Here is a 7,498-nt window from a genome sequence, read left to right on the forward strand (position 1 = left end):
CCAGTTCTGTTTCTTCTTCTTGTTCATCGATCACTAAAACATCACCTACACGGTTTATGCTATACCAGATATCTACACCTAGTCCTGAAAACGCATGTATCGGGATGATGCTATCTGACATTCTAAATGAAACTTCAAGAGGAAAGGGCCTTGTTGATTATTATAACAAGTTTTTAGGTTTTCATGAAGATCAAAGATCTGTGCTCATTTCCTTAATTGCTCATTACTATGAAGAGAAAGGTGTTAAGATGTCTCTTGCTGCCAGTTACCAATTAGAAAAACAAATTCTGAAAAGGTTTCCGTCTGAGAAATTGGTAATAAACAATTATTATTATTATTGTTATTGGTCATTATTGTACGATAAAATACCGCCATTTTATTTTTTTAGGAATATTACAGAACTGCAAAAAGAGGCAAACTTTCTAACAAATTTTATAATTTAACAACGTCATTTAAAGTGGTATCAGGACCTCTGGAACACTCTGCAAGAAAAAAATCTTCTGTTAATTCAGATAAATTCAGCAGACATTTAAAAAATTTCCGTAAAACATCCTTATTTATTACCTACTTATAGACTATACTACTATACTATTAATAAAAAATATTATTTTTCAGAGCCAGAAAATGATGCGGAAAGCTGTATTAAAGCACTTTAATTTGATAATTTAAGTTCATATGAATTTGATTGTACATGGAAGACTTGTTGTAATTCACGAATTCAGTATATTAAAAGCAATGCCACCAAAGACATTCTAGAAAAATGGCCATTTTACAAACAACCAAGTGGTTATCGACTGGTATAAGTTTTATTTAACACTAAGGTGTTTTAATTTTATTAAATATATACTTTTTTAGATTGACATGGACTTTGAAGCATCATTTACTCCACATGATACACTTCTGGAAAAATGGGAAGCATGTTTTAATGACATCATATCTTTTTTAACTAAAGAAAATCATGTCACAGATAGAAGTGTGAAAAAAATCATTGAGACATTATCAACTGATATTGGCATATCAGAGAGTAAGCTAAAATAATCTTCTTGTTTTTTTAAATCTTTGCATGTAAAAGTATTATTATTTCTATTATTTTAGATGGACAACATGCCGCTCTAATATGGGCACTCCACGGTTACTTAGTACCAACAAATAAAATAGTCCAAATCGATCCCAATACGTCTAAGAAGGTAACTACAAAATTTACTATCAAGGATTCACAATAATCTGTTATTTTTGTTAGTGAAACGTTACAGAACATTGATGACTACATTGATCATGTCCGAAAAACAAAAACTTCTTTACAGCTTCAAGATATTTTCTCCATCACAGATATCTTTCTTTTCTTCGATGGAGTGTGTTACAATTTTAAAAGTGTCTTAAAAGCGTTGGATATTTGTTTTAAAACTATATATATTTTTGATTTACAATTCTCCGAGGAATCAAATATGTTCTACACATTTTTAGAATATTTTTTTTATAATTTTAAAAGCTCAAAGGATTACTCAAAAGTTCATATTCTTTTAGAATATTTACAAATTAATTCTCATTAGTTTTAATCATGCATATTCTTATCTTGAAGATAATACGTTCCTATTAAAGTTTAAATTTTATAAATATAAATTTGATTGAAATTTAAATACCTATTTTTATTCATTAAAATTATCCTGTACTACATGTATTATCTCTGTATTCTTAACTTGGTTTAGTTTGTCAACCTTTATTTATATAATTAAGAATAACAATATAATATGTAATAATTTTTTTTTAATTTTTTACTTTTAAGTGATTTATATATATAGTATTTATAATTCATATACTGTTTTATCATAATTATATTTTATTTTGCTTTAAGCTTTTAAAAAAGAATAATACCTATGTTTTTTTATGTTTTTGTTTTGGTATTACCAATTTGTATTATTATTATTATTATTATTAAAATTGTCTTGTATTAACTATGCTCTGTATTCTTAACTTGGTTTAGTTTGTCAACATTTATTTATGTAATTAAGAATAACAATATGTAATAACATTTTTTTAAATTATTTACTATTGAATGAATTAAAAATATTATATTATATATATTATTTATTATTTTAAATCATATATTGTTATATTATAATAATATTATAATATTTTGAATTTGTTAATGAAATAAAATATAATTTTGTACATTAACTTATCATTATCATTATTATTATTATTATTATTAGTTTTTAGTTGTTCAGTAACAGTTGTACGCACAGACACGATGCGGTCACATTGGTCCGCGTCGTTACTTTTTAATTGTTTCTTTTATATTATTAGTATTGATTTTAATTGTTTTCTTTCATATTATTAGTATTGATCTAAATTGTTTTATATAATTAGTTGTGAAGTATTGTGATTCTAAAGTTCTATATTATGTTGTTTACGTATCGGTCACAAATTAATAATTAATATATTTAATAACTAATTGTCAATTATTTTGTGTATTATTTTATTGTTTAACTCCTGACATTACATTTCATTATATTATATATATATATATGAGCCCCTACAATTGCATTCATTAATTCAACAGAACATATACATTGAGTCGATAACAACTATTTATTGATATAATTATCTGTATAACTGAATCAAGAATTCATACACATGAAATAAATAATAAGACTTCACCAATAAAACAAAATATATTGTTAACCTAACAATCTGCATGCATAATATTTAATACTCTAATTATTATATCAATAAATAGTATCACTGAATTACAAATTCAATCACATGAAATAAATAATAAGACTTCACCAATATAATAAAATATATTGTTAATCTAATAAACTTAATGCATGATATTAGTAATTTTGATTTTTATATAAATTAACAGAAATTATAAAAACAATAAACTATTATTTATTAATTAGACGTATACTCGTACATAAAATATGTTAATTATAAACAACAGTTTGTTGTATTAATAATCTTCTTCATCGGAGATATTTTAATGTTTTAATTTATTAAACCAACGTACTTTTTTTTTGATACTATGTACGTTTTTGGTTCAGTGTGGTGTACTATAATCTACTGATGCAACTTCGTCATAAAAAGGTACTAATTTTTCTTTCTCTTGTTTATTAATTATTGGTTCTAAAGTATTTTTGTATAGGTTGTTACTCGAGTTTAAAATAATATTATCGTATACTAACAAATTATCACTGTCCGAAATTTCTTTCGCTTTTATTCTATTCAATTGCTCCCCCGTGCTACTTGTTTTTGTAATGTCCCCCAAAGGTACGTACATGAAGTTAGCCCCCCTACTTTGTCCTACCGAATCCGGACCAGTGCCAATATTTAGCAACTTTTTAGCAACTTATTGCAACCGACATAAAAAAATTTGCAACCTATTGCGTCATAGCGAAAATAATTTTTTAGATTTGGGGGGGGGCTAACTTCACGTAGCCCCCCGATTTCATGATACAAACCTTATACTGGTGGTAAAAACTTCGTTCTAGGACTAACATTTAAAACTTATTTTAGATTTTTAGATATATTCAGATAAAACTTTTATAAAGTTTGAATACTTGTCAAGAATTAATGATAAGAAAAACATATTTAGGTATCTAAAGGTATCTTAGTTAAGCCAATACTTTTTTTCTTCATAGTATTTAATTAAATTCTAAAAACGTACTCTTGAAAAATAGTGCAAAATAATTAAGTCATATGCATATTTCAAATTTAAAACTTGGTTATTAGGTCTTTATTTTTATTTAATTTGTTTGATAAAATCACTGATATAATGTAGAATACATACTATATAAATTATATACTTTTGTAATAAATAGCCTTTTATTTTACAATATTAATTATATAATAAAAATAATGATCACTGATCAGTAATAATAACAACAAATAATAATACAATTTACATTCTTTGTAAAATAATTTAACTTTATGTTGAGCCTTATATTATTTTAATAAAATCACTGATGTAATGTAGAATACATACTTTATAAATTATATACTTTTGTAAAAAATAGCCTTTTATTTTACAATATTAATTATATAACAAATGATAATAAAATTCAGTAGTATATTGTAAAATAATCTAACTTTATACCTATTGTATAATTTTTATTTTTATTAATCTTAATTTACTTATATTATTCTGCAAGTTATTTAACCTTGGATGTAGACAAGAATATGAGGGTTTACTTTGTTTACCTTACTTTGAGTGTGAGTTTTTATCTTTTTTACTAAATCATTATGAGTTTCCCATTTATTTTCAGACCGTCTTAAATGAGCCACATAATGATTTGAATGGTATGCCACTATACCATAAAGTATATACCTGAAAATATAGTTTTTCAATGTTAGTTTTTTTTTCCTATTTTTCACTTTAATTTTTTCAATTAAAATAAAATGTACTTACTCTTGGTCAATTATTATGTTTAATTTTGCAGGAAAATCTTCTAAACCAAATAAATTATTACCAGCATATACATCAGTTTCTATGAATAAATGCTGCATTAATATTCTATTTGAATAAATATTACCAGTGCATTTATCACAGTTATATTTTCTAGTAGCTACATATTTTTCCAACTGCTCTTGAATGCTATTGAAACCATTACTTTTAAATCGCAAAATTATCGATGGACTTGAGATTTGTTTATCAGTACAGTTTATGTTTGAACAGCAAATGTTTTCTATTGCAGATGGGGCATTTTGTAATAACTTCGTAACAATAAATGATACATTGCATTCTGTATTGATAACTTTGATGTTTGTTAAGTTTTCCGTTTCCTGGAAACAAGGTTTTAGTATTTCTAAGCGATCTATATATTATATTTGTCGGTTAGGTCCATTTAAAGCCAATGATTTACAAAATAACAGCATTTTATTTTCATTTGAATCAACAAATATTTTGTATGAACGAATGTCTGTATAGGCCATTGCTATAATAACTGCTACAGAATCAAACGGGCATGTATTATAGATTAAGAATTTGTTTCTGTTAATTTGCAAAGGAGTACTCATATTTCCATTTAGAAGTAGTGAATTTAATTTTGATCTGGTATTTTTTTTTTCTACTAACCTATCTATTTCCGGAGTTGGGTCTATGTATGTTGTTAACCTTTTTTTTGGTACGTCTTTGTTTTTTATAATTAATTTAGGAACATCAGATTTACCTTGTCCTTTCCAATTTTCAAACGCATCAAGTGAGTCAATAGAAGAAGAACTACTTTGAATATCGTTATTAATATCATGTTCTAATTTATTTGAAAAATTCTTACTGCCATCTGGCGATTCAGATATATTTAATTCTTTTGAATTTTGTTCTGTACCGTGTGGACTGGCCGGACTACTTGCATTTTCACTATAATATTTATTATCATTTTTTTCTTCAACGATATTTGTTGTTGGTTCATTGGAATCAAGTGAAGCGAATACGGAATTTCCATTATATCTTAGTTGCTTGCTTCTAAATAATTTAGAACTTGAATCAAGTGCGTTCAAATGCGTGGCTATAAATCTATCTGCTGTCATAGGCTTAACTTCAAATCTTAGAATACGTTTTTTTAAATCACCAAAATCACTTTCGACGGATGCTGATGACGCAATAGGATGTGGTGACTGAAATATATTTGTCATTACACTACTCCATAATGGGAAATGTTTGCATAAACGTAATATAACTTTAGATAAACTAGGAATAAAATAAGCTGAAATTCGATCTCCTTTTACTTTTGATTGTTTTATTGCGAACTCTTCAATATCTTTCAAGTAATCTTCAATAGCATTCAAATACGGTCCATTTTCTTCTTCTTCGCTGTCTTCAAAAATAATATTAATATCGTCATTAATGATTCTATCTTCCTGGTTGAGAAAATCTGTATTAATACCTTTTATTTTTGATAATAATGATAAACGACTTAATTCTGATGGAGTTTTAACTGTGCTTTCAACCCACCCATCAGTTTCACTCATTACAACAGTTATAATTTCTTTCAGGGTGATTGTGAAGTCATCAAATGCAGTACATGTTAAGAGAATGCGTAGACAACGTACATAAAAATGTTTCAAATTTCTGTTTTGAACGCCTTTTAAGGAAGGTATTTGAGAAAATATTTTCATCATATGTGCAACGTCGATTCGAACGTAACAATTCGGTGGTATTCCACATTTTCCAACTAACAAATCAAAACATTGACTGACATAAGTACGCATATTTAGCTCACAAAAAGCTCTAATTATTGCTCCTAACAAAGCTGTCGAATAATCACATACGACTTCGTTAGGAACTTTAACTCCACACCGTAACCATTGTAATAACCATGTAGCTATTGTCAATGTATCTTGCTTTTCCGAAATCATTTGACAAACTGGTAGCTGGCCATATTCAGTACTCACCACGGCCTCATATAAAAATATGTGAGCTGAAAGTAAATTTATTAAGGTACGCTTGATTTTTTTAACAACACCTCCAGTAGCGTCTATTGAAAGTTTACTATATTTTTTGTTCATATCTTTGTATATAATTATCTGAAATTGACTCCAATAATGAACTAATAACGGATCAATCCCAATAAAATGTATTGAAGTAGCAAACTGTGAATGTTTTAATTCCACTAAAGAATAAATCGGACATTTTACAGTTATACCTAATGTTTTGTCTTTATGTTCCTGTTTCGCTTTACGTAAAACACCTTGATGATACAAGTTGGGAGAAGAAGTACGATCAAATTGAAATAAAGATGCTTGATTACGCCTCCAGTTACTCGCAATGTCTGTTACCATCTGTTTAGCAACAATTTTACGTTTTAATCCCTTAAGATGTCGCTTGGTATTGTGTTTTAATTCTTGCCCTCTAGTATCGCGTGTCAACATTTTTATTTCAAGTGAGCATCCTTTTTGTGGTTCTGTATCACTCCAACCTCGTAAGCTGTTATTGCAATCCTTACAAACAGCATCAAATATTAAGAAGTGTGAACTACGTGAACTATCAATATTTACTTTGCAATGTTTGTACACAAAATTACATGGTAATTTATATTTTTTTTAAAAATGATCATTTATGATATTTGACCATGCATTTTGTTTCAAAACGTTGTACGCTCTGACTCCATTTTTATTTTTATATAAAACCTTTTTTGGCTCCATTTTGCAATAACTTTTATAGAAAATTGTAAGTTTAAATTTTTTCTTCTTTATATCCTTAATACTGTAGTCATTTGAATATTTTTCAACTTCATAGTCACTATCGGTGCTCTGTGTTTCACTTTCGTGTTCAGGTTTATAACTTTTCTCATTTATTGGTAAATCAAGTAATTTTGTTTTATAACTATGACTGTCTTTTAAAATTGAGATGTACAATGTTTTCCTAGGTATTTTGTATTCAAGTTCTTTTGTTAAAGTGTCCCATATACTATCAGTCAAACCTTTTTGTACACCATTTTCAAAAATGCAATGTTTATACTTTTCGAGAACTTTAAATACATCATCAGGATTTACCAAAGCC

General features: G+C 27.0%; 1 pseudogene; it reads left to right on the top strand.

Moving 5' to 3' along the window:
- Positions 1-861: 861 nt before the first annotated feature.
- On the top strand, positions 862-1,550 carry LOC126554002 (uncharacterized; annotated as a pseudogene).
- Positions 1,551-7,498: the final 5,948 nt, after the last annotated feature.

The sequence above is a fragment of the Aphis gossypii genome, unplaced genomic scaffold (genome assembly GCF_020184175.1).
Source record: "Aphis gossypii isolate Hap1 unplaced genomic scaffold, ASM2018417v2 Contig00398, whole genome shotgun sequence".
Taxonomy (NCBI): domain Eukaryota; kingdom Metazoa; phylum Arthropoda; class Insecta; order Hemiptera; family Aphididae; genus Aphis; species Aphis gossypii.